This window comes from Carcharodon carcharias, chromosome 21 (genome assembly GCF_017639515.1).
Source record: "Carcharodon carcharias isolate sCarCar2 chromosome 21, sCarCar2.pri, whole genome shotgun sequence".
Taxonomy (NCBI): Eukaryota; Metazoa; Chordata; class Chondrichthyes; order Lamniformes; family Lamnidae; genus Carcharodon; species Carcharodon carcharias.
In genome coordinates, this window is record NC_054487.1 from 48,835,715 (window position 1) to 48,852,302 (window position 16,588).

Genomic DNA, 16,588 nt, shown 5'->3' on the forward strand with positions numbered 1-16,588 from the left:
ACTTGGCCTTTTCGTCTGTCCACCAACCATAAGTTTGGATGGGCAGTGAAAAATTTAATTAAATTACTTGTTAATGGCCTTATGATTGTTGGTGAGCATGCTGTCGAGTCCTGTGTACGCCCGCTGAATGAAATATTGCGTGAGTACATGATGATGTCAGGATGCTTGCCTGACATCATCGCGCATCCTTTTATGCTTGAGAGGGTTGGGTGCGTGCCTGCCTGCTCAGTGAAAAATCCTGCCCCGAGGTGTACCCGAGCTTTTGTAAAATGCATGTTTGTAGAACAATCATATCTGTCCAATTCTAGCCTTGAGCTTATTCATTAGACCTGCTAAATATTGAGAAAGGCAAGCTATTCTTCTTACTGAATGTTCCTAATATCAACAACTTACATTTAAATAGCACCTTTAACGTAATAAAACATCCCAAGGCACTTCACAGGTGCGTTATAAAACAAAATATGACACTGAGGGGATATTAGGTCAGATGACCAAAAGCTTGGTCATAGAGGTAGGTTTTAAGGCAAAAGAGGAAAATAAGCTGGAGATGCAAAGAAGTTTAGGGAGGGAATTCCAGAGCTTAGGGCTTTGGCAACTGAAGGAATGATTAAAATGGAGATGCTCAAGAGGCAGAATTAGAGGAGCACAGCTATTTAGGAGGGTTGTGGGGCTGGCATAGAGAGATATGGAGGAATGAGACCATGGAGGGATTTCAAAACAAGGATGAAAATGTTAAAATCAAAGATGTTGCTTGACCAGGAGCCAATGTAGTTCAGTGAGCACAGAGGCGATAGATGAGAGGGACTTGGCGGTGAGTTAAGACTGGGCAGCAGGGTTTTGGAAGACTTCAAGTTTACAGAGGGTTGAATGTGGGAGACCAGCCAGGAGTGCATGGGAATATGCAAGTCTAGAGGTAACAAAGGCATAAATGAAGCCTTTGGCAGCAGATGAGCTGAGATGGGGGCAAAGTTGGGCAATGTTGTGGAGGTGGAAATTGCCGGTCTTAGTCATGGTGCAGGCACGAGGTTGGAACCTTATCTCGGGGTCAAATGTGACACCAAGGTTGTGAACAGGGTGTCTTAATCTCAGACTGTTGCTAGGGAGAGGGATGGAGTCAGTAGCTAGGAAACAAGACTCAGCTGAAGCAACTATTTACTTTGTTTTTATTCCTGTACTTTCACCTCCTCAAACTATGCAATAAATACTATCACTACTGAGATGAGCATTTAAACACAGACTGGCCTTGCTATTTTCAGACTTATTGATTCCACGCAGGCAGGAGCCTGCCTGATGTTCCCTGGCAACTTCTGGTCAATGACATGATACAACCAGCCTTATCTTTGAGTGGGAAAGAATTGACATTGTCAAAAGAGTTGCTCGTGGATTGTACAAGAAGTGTTTTATAATGGATAAAGGAAATAACAAAACCCAACCCATGCCACCTTCTACCTCCACATACACTGATACAAATCTGAATGAAACACAGCAAACTCCTTCAGGATCTTTAACAGCAAGGGATTCTGTGAATTCAAATCTGTGGAATAAATAGAAATGCTTTTGCAAAATACAAAGTATAAAAGAAAGTAAATAGGGTTATCATAATATTTTAAAAGCCATAACAATGTCCAACACTGAAAGGGTTGATCGCTGGAGAACAAAATAGATATATTGCGTGTGACTGAGAAAATATTAACACAAAATATTACCAATTCAAGAAAAAATAGATCTGAATACAATGGCCAGAACTTGCTGAAAAAATAACAGCGTGTGAACAACAATTAATACAAGCCTGCTGCTTGTAGCAAGAAAGAGATTCACCATAACATAAATTGCTATATGGTACAGGCTAGTTTGTGCAACTCTGCCATTAGCTTTGTGAAAATGGCATCTCACCTTTAACTTCCTGGTAATTTTCATGACATTGCTGCATTTACCCATTAATTGCCCATTAAATTCATCATACAAGTCTAGTAATTAACACTGTAAGTGCCTTTAACAATGAAAAAATTGTTGATGATTGTCAGCTGATCTTTCTTGCCCAGAAAGTAAACAATTTAAAATTTGGACTCCCATTGCTTTTTTTTAATTTGTTCTTGGGATGTGAGCATTGCTGGCAAGGCCAGCTTTCGTTGCCCATCCCTAATTGTCCTTGAGGAAGTGGTGGTGAGCAACATTCTTGAACCGCTGCAGTCCATCTAACGTAGGTATGTCTACAGTGCTGTTAGGATGGGAGTTCCTGGTTTTTGATCAGTAATAGTGAAGGATTGGTGATGTAGTTCCAAGCCAGAATGGCATGTAGCTTGGAGGGGAACCTGCAGGTGCTGGTGTTCCAGTGCATCTCCTGCCCTTGCCCTTCTAGGTGGTAAAGGTAGCTGGTTTGGCGGGTACTGTCAAATAAGCCTTGTGGAGTTGCTGCAGTGCATCTTGTAAATGATACACACTGCTGCCACTGTGCATTGGTGGTGGAGGGAGTGAATGTTTAAGGTGGTGGATGGTGCACCTATCAAGCAGGCTGCTTTGTCCTAGATGTTTCAAGCTTCTTGAGTGTTCTTGGAGATGCACTCATCCTGTCAAGTGGGGAGTATTCTATCACACTCCTGACTTGTGCCTTGTCGATAGTGGACAGGATTTTGGAGTCAGGATGTGAGTCCCCCATTGCAGAATTCCCAGGCTTTGACCTGCTCTTGTAGCCACAGTATGAAACAGTTCAGTTTCTGTTCAATGGTAACCCCCAGGATATTGATGGTGGGAAGTTCAGTGATGGTAATGCTGATGAACTTCAAGTGGAAATGGCTAAATTCTCTTTTGTTGTGGATGGACATAGCCTGGTACTTGTGTGGTGTGAATATTACTTGTCACTTATCAAGTAGCCTGAATGTTGGCAATTTCCATATTGTCAGGTAGACACCAATGTTGTAGCTGTACTGGTACAGTTTGGCCAAGGACACAGCTAATTCTGGAATGCAAGCCAGTATGCTGTCAGGGCTAATAGCCTTTGCAGTATCCAGTACCTTCAGCCATTTCTTGATATCACATAGAATGAATCAAGCTAGCTGAGGACTGGCACCTGTGAAGGTGGGGACCTCAGGGACAGAATTCAGGTTGTGATTGCATATTGCAGATTTTAAAAATGTGAAATTTTAAATTTTATTACTTTTTTCTTACTTTTACTTTGTTTCTTTTCTGTTTCTCTTAATCCAATCTTTTTCCCTGACTTTAGTTCTCTTCCTATACATTACTTTGCATTGAATTCATCTGCCCTAATTAACCTTCCATCTCAGTTCTTCATCTGTTTATTTCCTAATCTTTACTTTTCAATGGTTAAGGAGACAGTCTATTTATCCCATTGCTTATCAAGGTCCCGATTTCTTGTTTCCCTCATTGTGCTACTATGAGCTCACATTTCCAGCAATTTTGTTACGCAAAATCTTTGAGCTGAAAGTTGCAGAAGCAATTCTAACTAACAGAGCATGCAGTAAAGTGCCCTCCGCCAGCAAATTCTGGACCCATATATACTCAGATCAAATGATAAAACAATACTTGGCTCTTTCCATGGCTTAGTGGTGGCAGCCTTCTGCTCATATGATGATGGTGTGTGTTGTGATGGTCAACTCTGTGTTAAGCATCGTCTGGTATGGCTCACCAGCCCCATTCAGGCATGGCAATTACTGCTGCATTTGCTGCAGATGAAAATAGTGGGCTGAGAAGGTGCATGATTTGCTGGCCTCTGTTTTCTCTGAATCCACTCCTCAGAGTTTGGTTTGACTATCAGCATCAGGAAGGCAGCTTTTGTGATGCATGTGTTGATTTCAGCATCAAGTGACAGATTGCTGGTGATTGTAGAGCCTCGAAATATGAAGCTATCAACATCCGCCAGCATCACATTGTCAATGTTGATGTTGGCTGTATGACAACATCCTGGGCCATGACATTTGTCTTCCTGATGCTGATGGTCGAACCAAACTCTTTACAGGCGTGAGAGAATCTATTCATTTGCTGCTGAAGGTATTCTTTGGCATGGAATGCAAGTGCGGCATCGTCAGCATACAGCAACTCTTTGATGAGGACTTGGCGCACCTTTGTGTTGGATCTCAGATGAGCAAGACTGAATAGCTTTCGGTCAGTTCTGGTATGATCTGAAGACATATAACAACAGCAAAGAGAAGAATATGCCAAAGAGTGTAGATGCCGAAACACAACCATTTAACCCCACTGCTGATCTCAAAGGGTTCCGATGTTGCCCAGTCATAGCTGACATTACTCATCATGTTGTCATGGAAAGAGAAGATCACATTCAGCAGCTTTGGTGGGTGGCCAATTTTCCCCAGCAGCTTAAATAGAACGCCTCTGCTCACATGGCCTATGCCTTGGTGAGATCAATGAAAGCAATATATAGCGAACATACGAACATATGAATTAGGAGCAGGAGTAGGCCATTCGGCCCTTCAAACTTTCTCCGCCATTCACTAAGGTCATGGATGAACTGATTGTAACTTCAACCCCACATTCCTGCCTAAACCCGATAACCTTTCACCGCCTTGTTAATCAAGAATCTATCTAGCTCTGCCTTAAAAATATTCAAAGGCTCTGCTTCTACTGCCTTTTGAGGAAGACAGTTCCAAAGACCCACAACTCTCTGAGAGAAAAAATTTCAGTGGCCCCTTATTTTTAAACAGTGACCCCTAGCTCTAGATTGTCCCACAAGAGGATACATCCTCTCCACATCCACCCTGTCAAGACCCTTCAGGATCTTAAAGATTTCAATCAAGTCACCTCTTACTCTTCTAAATTCCAGTGGATACAATTCTGACCTGTCCAAACTTTCCTCATAAGGCAACTCGCCAATTCCTGGTATTAATCTAGTAAACCTTCTCTGAACTGCTTCTAATGCATTTAAGTCTTTCCCTAAATAAGGAGACCAGTACTATACACAATGCTCCAGATGTGGTCTCACCAGCACCCTGTACAACTTAAGCATAACCTCCCTTCTTTTGTAATCAATTCCTCTCACAATAAATGATAACATTCTTTTAGATTTCCTAATTACTTGCTGTACCTGCATACTAATCTTTTGTAATTCATGCACTAGGACACCCAGATCCCTTTGAATCTTAGAGCTCTGCAATCTCTCACCATTTAAATAATAAGCTTACTTTTTATTCTTCCTGCCAAAATGAACAATTTCATATTTGCTCACATTATACTTCATTTGCCAGATCTTTGCCCACTCAGTTAACCTATATATGTCACTTTGTAGCCTCCTTGTGTCCTGTTCACAATTTACTTTCCTACCTAACTTTGTGTTATCAGCAAATTTATCAACCATTCCTTCGGTCCCTTCATTCAAGTCATTTATATAAATTGTAAAAAGTTGAGACCTCAGCACTGATCCCTGTGGCACACCATTCATCACATCCTGCCAACCAGAAAAAGATCCATTTATGCTGACTCTCTGCTTCCTGTTAGCTAGACAATCTTCAACCATGCCAAAATGTTACCCCCCATGCCATGAGCTTTTATTTTATGCAGTAAACTTTGATGTGGCACTTAATCAAATGCCTTCTGGAAATCTATATACAATACATCCACTGGTTCCCCTTTATCCATAGCATATGTGACTCCTTCAAAGACTCTAATAAATTGGTTAAATATGGTTTCCCTTTCATAAAACCATGTTGGCTCAGCCTGATTGCCTTGAATTTTTCTGAGTGCACTGCTATAAAATCTTAAATAATAGCTTCTAACATTTTCCTTATGTTAGATGTTAGGATAACTGGCCTATAGTTTCCTGCTATCTGTCTCCCTCCTTTTTTGAATAAAGGAGTTACATTTGCTATTTTTGAATCTAATGGAACCTTGAATCTAGGGAATTTTGGAAAATTAAAACCAATGCATCAAGTATCTCACTAACCACTTCTTTCAAGACCTTAGGGTGAAGTCCATCTGGACCTGGGGATTTGTCAGCCTGCAGCCCCAAGAACTTGCTCAATTCCCTGGTGATTGTAATTTTCCCGAGTTCCTCCCTCCCTTCCATTTCCTGATTTACAGCTATTTCCAGGATGTTATTTGCGTCCTCTATCATGAAGACTGAAGCAAAATACCTCTTTAATTCTTCCGCTATCTTCCTACTTTTCATTATCAATTTCCCAGATGCACTTTCTATAGGACCGACACTCACTTTGTTAACTCTTTTCTTATTTAAATATCTATAGAAACTCTTACTATCCATCTTTATATTACTAGCTAGCTTTCTCTTGTGCTCTAATTTTCTCCTTGTTAATCTTTTTGTCATTCTTTGCTGTTCTTTATATTCTTTCCAATCTTCTGACCTGCCACCCATCTTTGCATAATTATATACTTTTTCTTTAAGTTTGACACTGCCTTTAACTTTTTTAGTCAACTACAGATGATGGGCCTTCCCCTTGGAATTTTTCTTTCTCATTGGAATATATATATTCTGTGTATTCTGAAATATCTCTTTAAATGTCTGCCACTGAACATCTACTGACCTATCCCATAACCTCATTTGCCAGTTAACTTTAACTAGCTTTGCTTTCATGTCCTCATAATTTACCTTATTTAAGTTTAAAATACTAATCTTGGAAGCACTTGTTTCTCCCTCAAAATGAATGTAAAATTCAATCATATTATGATTGCTGTTGCCTAGGGGTGCCTTCATTATGAGGTTGTCAATTAATCCTACCTCATTACTCAATACCAGGTCTAGTATAGCCTGTTCTCTGGTTGGCTCCAAAATGTGCTGTTCTAAGAAACTATCCTGAAAACATTCTAAACTCCCCATCTATGCTACCTTTGCCCATCTGATTTTTCAAGTCTATTCATAGATTAAAATTCCCCATGATTATTTCTGTCCTTTTCTGACAAGTTTCCATGATCTCTTCTTTTATACTCCATCCTACCACGTAGTTACAATTAGGGGACCTGTACACCTCTCCCACAAGTGACTTCTTGCCTTTATCATTTCTCATCTCAACCCAAGCAGCTTCTACATCCTGGTTTCCTGAACTTAGGTCATTCCTCTCTAATGTGCTAATACCATCATTAATTAACACAGCCACTCCTCCACCTTTTCTTAACTTCCTGTCCTTCCTAAATGTCACATATCCTTCAATATTCAAGTCCCAATCTATGACATCCTGTAGCCATATCTCTGTAATGGCTAGAAGATCGCACTTATTTATTCCTATTTGCACCATCAGTTTATCTGTTCTGTTTCGAATGCTACATGCGTTTAGGTACAGAGCCTTTAGTTTTGTCCTTTTATTATCTTTGTAGCATCTAGCCTTATCTGCTGGATTTACTCTTAGATTTGTACTTTGTCCCTTCCTGTCAGAGTCTGCTTATCATTTCCCATATTAATACCTTTCTCTCTTGCCTTGTCTCTACTCTTTGCTTTACCACATCTTCCCAAATTTGACTCCTTTCCTTTCAGTTTAAAACCCTCTCTACTTCCCTAGTTAGGTGGCTCGTGAGGACACCAGCCCCAGCACGGAGACCGTCCCAATGGTACAGATCCCACTTTCCCCAATACTGGTATCAGTGCCCCATGAACCGGAACCCATTTTTCCCACAGCAGTCTTTGAAGCATGCATTCATTTCTCTAATCTTATTTGTCCTATGCCAATTTGCACGTGGTTCAGGTAATAATCCAAAAGCTATTACCTTTGAGGTTCTGCTTCTTAATTTGGTGTCTAGTTCCTCATGTTGGCTATGCAGAGCTTCCTTCCTCATCCCGCCTATGTCATTGGTACCTACATGGACCATGATCATTGGATCCCCCTCCCACTGCAAGTTCCTCTCCAGTCCTGATCAGATGTCCTGAACCCTGGCACCAGACAGGCAACACATCTGTCTGGACTCTCGTTCTTTGCTATAGAGGACAGTGTCAATCCCCCTCACTATACTCTCCCATACTACCACTACATTCCTTTTTGCTACCCCACTTGAATGGCTTCCTGTACCACAGTGCCATGGTCAGTTCGCTCATCCACGCTGCAGCTCCTACTCTCATCCAAACAAGCTGAGAGAACTTCAATCCTATTGGACAATTGCACTCCTGCCTTCTAAGTCTCCTTACCAGCCTCACTTGCAGTCACACCTTCCTGTCCCTAACCACTGACCAAATCAGAAGACCCTATCCTTAGTGGTGTGACTGCCTCCTGGTATAAAATATCTAGGTAACTTCCCCCTCCCCGATTTGTCGCAGAATCTGCAGCTCAGCCTCCAGCTCAATGACTCTGACCCCAAGTTCCTCAAGCCAGAAACACTCACTCCAGACACGTTTGCCTTGGATTGCAATGTTATCCAGGCACACTCACATGCTGCAACCATGACACATCACCTGTACTGCCATCCTTAATGTGTTTTAATTATTTATTTAATTATATCAATCACTTATTTATGTTGATTTCTTATATATTTTATTAACTTTACCACTGCATTATGTACTATTTTAAACCTTAGGGATAGAATATAACTTACCCACTTACCAGATACTCACCAAGCAGCTAGCTCCTTTCCCTGTAGTAGAGTAAGAACCAATTCCTGTGGGGTGAGAAAGATAGAAAAGGAAACAAATAACTCCTTCCCCAGCTTCACTGATCTCCTCTCGCCAAACTCCGAGTGGTCTCCTTTGTTCACGATATTTCTTTTTTGCAGCTGTTAGCCTCGATAGTTGTAATTGCTGTGGTCATCCTTGTTCTTGTACAGGGTCACAATCTTTGCCTCACAAATATCCTGGGGCACTGTCTGCTCCTTCTAGCAGCAAGAGAGAAACCTGTGCAGATGCTACAGGAGTGCCGGTTTCCCATGCTTGATGAATTTAGGTGATACAGCATCAGCATTTGGAACTTTGCCCATGGCAAGCAAACCTTGCTAAGTTCCTCTATTGTGGGTTCGATATTCAGCTCTGCCATGACAGGTAGGTTTTCTATGATGTCTAAAGCTTCTTCGGTGACAGTGAGCTCTCTAGCGTACAATTCAAGGGACTGTTCCACCCATCTCTGCAACAGTTTATTGCATTTGGTGTTGACCTCCTCTTGTCTTATCTTTCATCTGTCCTCGTTCTGAGGGTTGGCTGCACTAGGGTTCAATAACAGGTTTCATCACAGTAATGTTAACCTCAAACCCATCAGCATTTTTCTGCTGTTGCTTTGCATATGTTGAGAGTCTGATATTGTAGGTGGTGTCCCGAAGTATGTTCCATTTCGCTTCTGCACCCTGTGTGGGAATGCCAGAGAGCATCTATTCAATGAAGTCAAGGAACTTGTTTTTATCTGGGTAGGCAATGTGGCTGACATTGAAATGAGGATGGCATTTCTGCTTTGAACAAAATAATTTCAAGGCCAGGATTTTTCGGTGGTCAGGCAGGCTCGGTGGGGGGGTGCCGGGAGTGGTCAGGAAGCTGACCACCGCCCGCGATTGGTCTCCGACTGCGATTTCATACTGGTTGGCCAATTAATGGCCAGCCAGCTTGAAATGGGTGCTGCAGCACTCAGTGCTGCCAGGGTGGGGGCAGAAGGAATATGAAGGTGGAAGTGTGCGCATGTGTCGGGGTGCACGCAGTAAAAGCTCCCTAAAGCACAGGGCTACTTCGGGGAGCTGAAGAATTTTGAAAATAAAAAAAAAGTCAAAAATGTTAATAACATGTCCTCTCATGTGACTCTGTCACATGAGCAGGTACATGTTAGAAATTAATTTGAAATTCTTTTTAAAATCGCTAATTGAAACCTCATCCCGCCCATGGAAGAGGTTTCACAAAAGATTCAAAGGACGCTTGGCCATTTTGGCTGCCGGCCAACCATAAGGTTGGACGGGCAATGAAAATTTTCATTTAATTAGATCTTTAGTGGCCTTAATAGGCCTGTTAATTGTCGGTGGGCATGCCGCCGACTCCCGCGCATGCCCAGCAACCAAAATATCATGCAAATGAGTGATGAATCGGGGCGCTCGCCCGATATCACCACACATCACGTTACGCTCGTTTGGATTGGGCGCGCCTGCCCGACAAGCGCAATATTCTGCCCCAAGGGTTTCATCCTAACTCTGCTAGACACCAGGGAGTGATCTGTGATCTGTATCGCAGTCAGCACTGTAGTAGCTGGGTGATCAGATCCAGCAAGTGCTAACAATGCCCTGATCTTGGATGTCTTCAGGACACCTTGTAGCATGATTTGTTCTGAAAGAAGGTATTAGTTACACAAAGCTCATGGTAGCAGCAAAGCTCAAGTCATCTCTGTCCATTCTCATTTATCTTTCCCAAGCCATGATGTCCAAGGCAGGAGGGCCATATGTCATGGTCCGTGGGCACTCGCATTGAAAACCAGTAGATAAAAATGTCCTGATTTAGGAATTCTGCTGATAGCAGTATCAAGTTCCTCATAGAACTAGTCTTTCATAACTATAGTTCATCTCTCTGAGTGAGCCTGGTCTCTTGTAGGGATGTTATGTTGATGATCAGCCTATCATGTTCAATGTCAATCACAGCTGCCTTAGGTGCATTATCGACCAGCTGCAAATCATTGGTTATTCCTGTGCACATGGTCCCGATAAAGTTTGCAGATCGAAGAGTTGGCACCTTCTTTCTTTTTGTTTGTTTCATTTGTTTGCCTGGTGCGATGGATTCCGTCCATTTGTTAGGCAGAGACCCTAAGCTCCAAGCACCCCTTGAAGCAGATGGACCGTGGTGGGTCAGCATCTTACCAGTCAGTGACTGCTTGACTTGAGTTGGGCAGTGGCTGACCAGTGGGACATGATGCTCCCTTCTACCATCAGAGACAGCCTGCAGCATCCATTCTCCATGTCAATTAAGGTGTGTTTTTCACTTCAACTGCTGTCTCACGTGTTGTGTTAATGCTCTACAATGAAACGGGACTGTTCTTTGCAGGGTGCAAGCCTGGGCAAAATTTATGGAGACACTGGACTGCCCAAACTTCAGGATTCCCCTTTCCATCTCCTTGGTTAAGTCCAAAGGAATGCAAAGCAATACGTTTGGCACCAGCTTGGTTGCAAGAGTTGTTGGAAAGATGACATATTTAGACATCAGTCCATCTCTAGGCTCTACTCCAGATTTTTTGTCGAGGTTTATTCCCTTAGCCCAACTCTCCCAATGTATCCACAAGGCAGTGGAGCTATTCGCCCATAGCTGTGTGTTTAATTTATGAGTGCCAGAGCATTTCCACATACTGATGGCCAACACACCGCAGGTCTGAGGCCAAATCTCTTCCGAGTTTCTCTGAAACTTTAGCCTTGGGCCTTAAAGGACCCAGTTTCTGTGTGTCACCATGAGGAGGCACAACAAAGGACTGCCCAATAGATAGGCTGTGATGGGGAGAGACATATATATTTGGCTTTCTTTATCATGTTGCTGCTTGCCAGCAGTGCAGGATCAAAATGAGAAGCAAGCTAACACACAAAAAGGGAAAGTGTGTTAACTCTCTTCACCCACACACTGGGTGCATCACACAAACTGTTGGACACACAAGGCTTAGTAGGTAACTGCATTACTTAACTACACTAGCAAGGTCCTAGGCTTGAACCCTGGATATGATGAAAGGTGCATCCAAAATTCAACCTATTATTTCATCAATGGGAATAATAATAAATTGGCAACAGAAGTTGAAGAAACAAGAAGTAGTAATCTGACTTTTCACTCCCATTTGGGAGTTTCTCTCTACCAAGAACACTTAACAAAATGTGCATTTTCATGTCGGTCATTGAAGCCTGGATGAAGTTGGAAATGTGTCCTGTCTGGACTAAGCGCATGTTATATAATATGTTTAACTTCACCTATAGAGAACTCATAAAAATAGCAAATGTATTTCTATTTGTATGTGCTCTCTTAATGCCTGTAATCAGTATGTTTTTTATGGAAAGAGATGTGTCTTTTCTTATCTTTGGAGTGTGTATTCCAATTAAATTATTCAGCAGCAAGCTTTCATGAGTTTAAAATAAAGGTTATTTATTCTTACATGCTTACCCTGAATAAACGCAAAGTGACACACTTGGTCTCATGCACGCACACATGCACACAATTTGGATACAGATAAAGGTAGCATACTTTTACAGATTACAGTTAATTTAGTCTCTGAATAATGATGTCTATTCTCCTAAGTGGCAGGCCTGTGGTTTCTTGAATGGATCTGATTTAAAGTTGGAGGTCTTGCAAAGCTAAGGGTTCACAGAAGGCTGTGAGGGCTCTTGTAGTTGAATATCTAGAAGGTTCGTTCTCAGGTGAACTTTGAAACTGGAACAGGTTAAGTACTTTGGCTGCTTGTGACTGGCAGCTAGTTTCAGAGTCTAGTTCTCAGCTGACTGATGGCTGATGGTTCTGTTTGATCTGCTGGGTTCTGGCATAATAAGGGTGTAGCCCCTGAAACTAGTTTTGATCACATTACCACTGGGTTAACACCTCTGAGGCCTACACAGTCTAGTTTGGATGGGAGAAGCCACCATGTTACAATGGGAAGTTGTTAGTGGCAATTGAGTTTTGACCTTCCCTTTGTCCAGTACGAAATATAAAGACAAGCAGTCTGAAAACTCCATACTCTTTAGGTGTTGGCCCATCCTTAAACAATGACTTGTGTCAATTCCACAGATGGCTGTGAGGTACCCTCACCCATGTCCATATTTAGTTAGGTATTTGCCAGACACTTAATACTGTCGGCCAAATGTCAAAAGTCACATGATTTCTGACAGCCATTCTAACAGTTTGATTTGTCCAATTTGTAAAAGTGTTGGCTGAAAGTGCATAAAATGCCATGTCTCTACTGAACATGCCAATATAGATCACAAATAGTCAAGGATCCAACGCTGATCCCTGTGGCACTCCACTAATTAGAGCTTGTCAACCTGAAAGTAGCCCATTTATCCCTACTTTCTGCTTCATGTTAGCTAACTAATCCTCTGTCGTTGCTAATACATTACTGCTTACATGATGAGCTGTTATTTTGTGAAATAACCTTTAATGTGGCACCCTATTGAATGCATTCTGGAAATCCAAGTACACCACAACTACAGGTTCCCCTTTATCCACCTTGCTTGTTACTTCCTCAAAGAAGTCTAATAAATTAAGCAAACATAATTTCCCTTCCACAAAAACATGCTGACTCTGTCTGATTATATTATGATTTTCTAAAAACAAAATTTTGCACAGCGAGTGGTTAGGATCTGGAATACACTGCCTGAGAGTGTGGTGGGGACTGGTTCAATTGAGGCATTTAAGAGGGAATTAGATGATTATTTGAAAAGAAACAATATGCAGGGCTACAGGGAGAAGGCAGGAGGATGGCATTAGGTGAATTGCTCATTCAGAGAGCCAGTGCTGACACGATAGGCCAAATTACCTCCTTCAGCATTATAACAATTCTGTGAATCTGTGATTCTGATTCTGTTAATGTTTTTTATTAGTTCATGGGATGTGGGCATCGCTGGCCAGGCCAGCATTTATTACCCATTCTAAGCTGCCCTAGTTCAGAGGACATTTAAGAGTCAACCACATTGCTGTGGGTCTGAGTCACATGTAGGCCAGACCAGGTAAGGGCAGCAGATTTCCTTCCTTGAAGGGCAGTAGTGGACCAGATGGGTTTTTTACAACAATTGACTATAGTTTCTTGGTCATCATTAGATTTTTAATTCCAGATTTTTATTGAATTCTAATTCCACCCTCTGCCATGGTGGGATTTGAACCCAGGTTCCCAGAGCATTACCCTGGGTCTCTGGATTACTAGTCCAGTGACAATACCTACGCCATCATGTAATGTTCTGTTATTACATCCTTAATAATGGATTCTAGCATTTTCCCCATGACAGATGTTAAGCTAACTGGTCAATAGTTTTTACTTTCGGTCTTCCTCCTTTCTTGAATTGAGTGACACATTTGCAATTTTTCAATCTGCTGGGGCCTTTCCAGAATCTAGGAAATTGTGGAATATCAGGAGCAATGTATTTACTACTCTGCTTATTTATTTATTTGTTGTCTGTCTGGTGGCTGTTGTTGAAATATTACGACTGAAACAGATAACAGAACTTTTAGAAGGTATGTGATACTTTATAATAAAGTTGTGCAAAGGAGATTTTGCTTAAAAAAAAGTTCCACAACATTTAAGGTAATAGGAAAATTCATGCAAAGTAGCAAATGTCACCAGCTCAATCCCAAAGTCAATCTGTATTCCAACAGTCTTTAATCATTTTATAAAGAGACAGTTATGCAAGGTTATATTTAGGCTTAATTTTTTGCATGTTTTACTATAATTTATATAAGTCATTTTCTTATGTAATCAGCTATTGTAATCGCACAATTTTGTTTTCCATTAGCTCCTTCAACAAATATTGTGTATAAATATTCAAAACAGCACACATTTGTTAGCTCTCAGCAAATCTTTGCTATGGCAACAGTTTTATGGTAACAGATTCTTTTTGTCTAACATGACAGATCTTCAAAGACATTTTTCAAATTTTCATTTAAAATTTTTGTCATGCCAGTATATTGAGAAAGTTACTTTTTCTTCCCCTTTGTAGGCCTCCATGCCACGTGCCGTTCCATAATTCTCTGCCAATACTGTTTATGTATCCAAATCCCAGGAGTTGTATGAAAGCATCCCGCAGTAACGGAGTCTCGACTAATTCATTTATCATGAAAATAAACATTTAATTTTGTCTCCCCTGCCCTAATATTCCAGATTAGGAATTTAATGTGCGGGGATTTACGGCTATCCATTTGTTCTCTATCATTGTATCACACAACACACTGGCACTCCAAACTGTACTGTGGCTGGGGATTTAGTTAAACATGTTTTCGCATCTATAATAAAGGTATTATGTTGCTTTTTAAGTTACACAAACAATTGCCCTAACTACTTCCTCTTTTGTATGGGAGTGCCCATAGTTTCTCCTCAAAGTATTTTAGGTAGAGTATTAGTCATTCAATGTATTCAGTTATAACAAGACTTTAATTTGCAGGTGTACTATTGCTGTACTTTGGCAACCTTAGTTTTTGGTAGAAAAATGAGGAATAGCCTGCGTTATTTTCATTGCAAAGAAAGTTCATGTGTAACACTCATATGTTTTGTAGTATATTACTTTTGAATTTTCACTTTAATTTTACAGAAATACTTATTACATTTTAACATAAGATGTGGGTCATATGATGACACATTACCCTGTTTTGAAACACGGCTAAGGCTGAAATTATCAGCTCTGTAGCACTTCTGGAGCTGTGCTATGGAAGCTGGAGTTAACAAAAAAGGTGGGAACACCACTTAGTGCATGGATCACACAGCTCACCATGCTGGTAGGGGCATGAGTGTGGGCGTGCCATGTGTCACCAAAAGTTTTGACAGTGGGCAGATTGTGGCATTAAAGAGTCTCTCAGGCTGATTTGATACATTTTTGTTTTGTCAATTTGGACTGCATAGATCCAGTTAACATGGCTCCTAAACTCTCTCAGTTAGTTAAGGACAAACCATTCAACTTGCAGGAGAGGTGCTTTTGATTTTGCAAAGTTTGTGGTAGAACTGTTGTGTGTTCTTGTTGGAGTTTTGGTGACTTGTTGAATCTTGAAGGAAGTGTTGCTGCATCCGGACAGAGAGGTCAGAGAAACTTTCTGCCCTGTGTACAGAAAGCCTGCTGGAGTTAAGGGGGCTATAGTTGCTGTACCTCTTAGCCTGCAACACAAGAAGAGCATGGAGAGTAGAAGCTATGCACAGGAAAAAGAGGAGATCTCTCCATAGGAGGATCCACCCGGTGTCACGTCCATTCATTTAAGCTCATAGTTTTATGGAAAAATGGACACTTTACTTCTTAAAATCATAATAGAAAATAAACTTTGAAACAAAATGAAGTTGGGAAATCAGGTGACCTTTTCTCCCTTCGTGTCCGCTAAATATACATGAAACTGCCCAAAGCTGGAAGTTAGCCTGGTTGTCTGGATAAGATATTAAAATGTAAATCACCTTTTGGGACATTCCATTGAGAAGACATTAAATTGCATCTGATCTCTCCTGTGAATTTAACAGATTTTATTGTCCAAATACCTACAGAAACTAAAGCACAATTACCCCATAGACTTAGTGTGTGCAGAATAAAATTCCACAGAATGGGTGTGAGGAAAAACCATTCTATTACAAGGAAATGCAAATGGCTGAGATTCAAACCCCATTGTGTGTCAATGTTCATATAATCAGGGACCATTTGTGTGGACAATGGGAAAACTGATACTATGGTCACCTGACAGAAACCAACTGGATAAGGGCATTTATTAACACATAGTTTTGAGAGCTGCCTCAGATGCCAGTCAGTCTGGAAGACTAGGACCCAAAGAGATGAGATCCAGTCCAGCAAAGGAAAAATATCTGCCTAGATCCACTAACTGGCAGAGAAGTGGGGCTAACCATTTATCTACCGACTTGAAGAACCAAGCCAGATCTTCACTATAGGGGTTTGACTGCACCTCAACTGGAGGAAAGCCAGAAACCTGCTATTGCAAGTAGTAGGCCACTATGAATTCATCCCCAAAAACGTCCAGCCTCCAATTTCTTCAGTAAAACAAAAAAGAATTATCAAGCCTGCA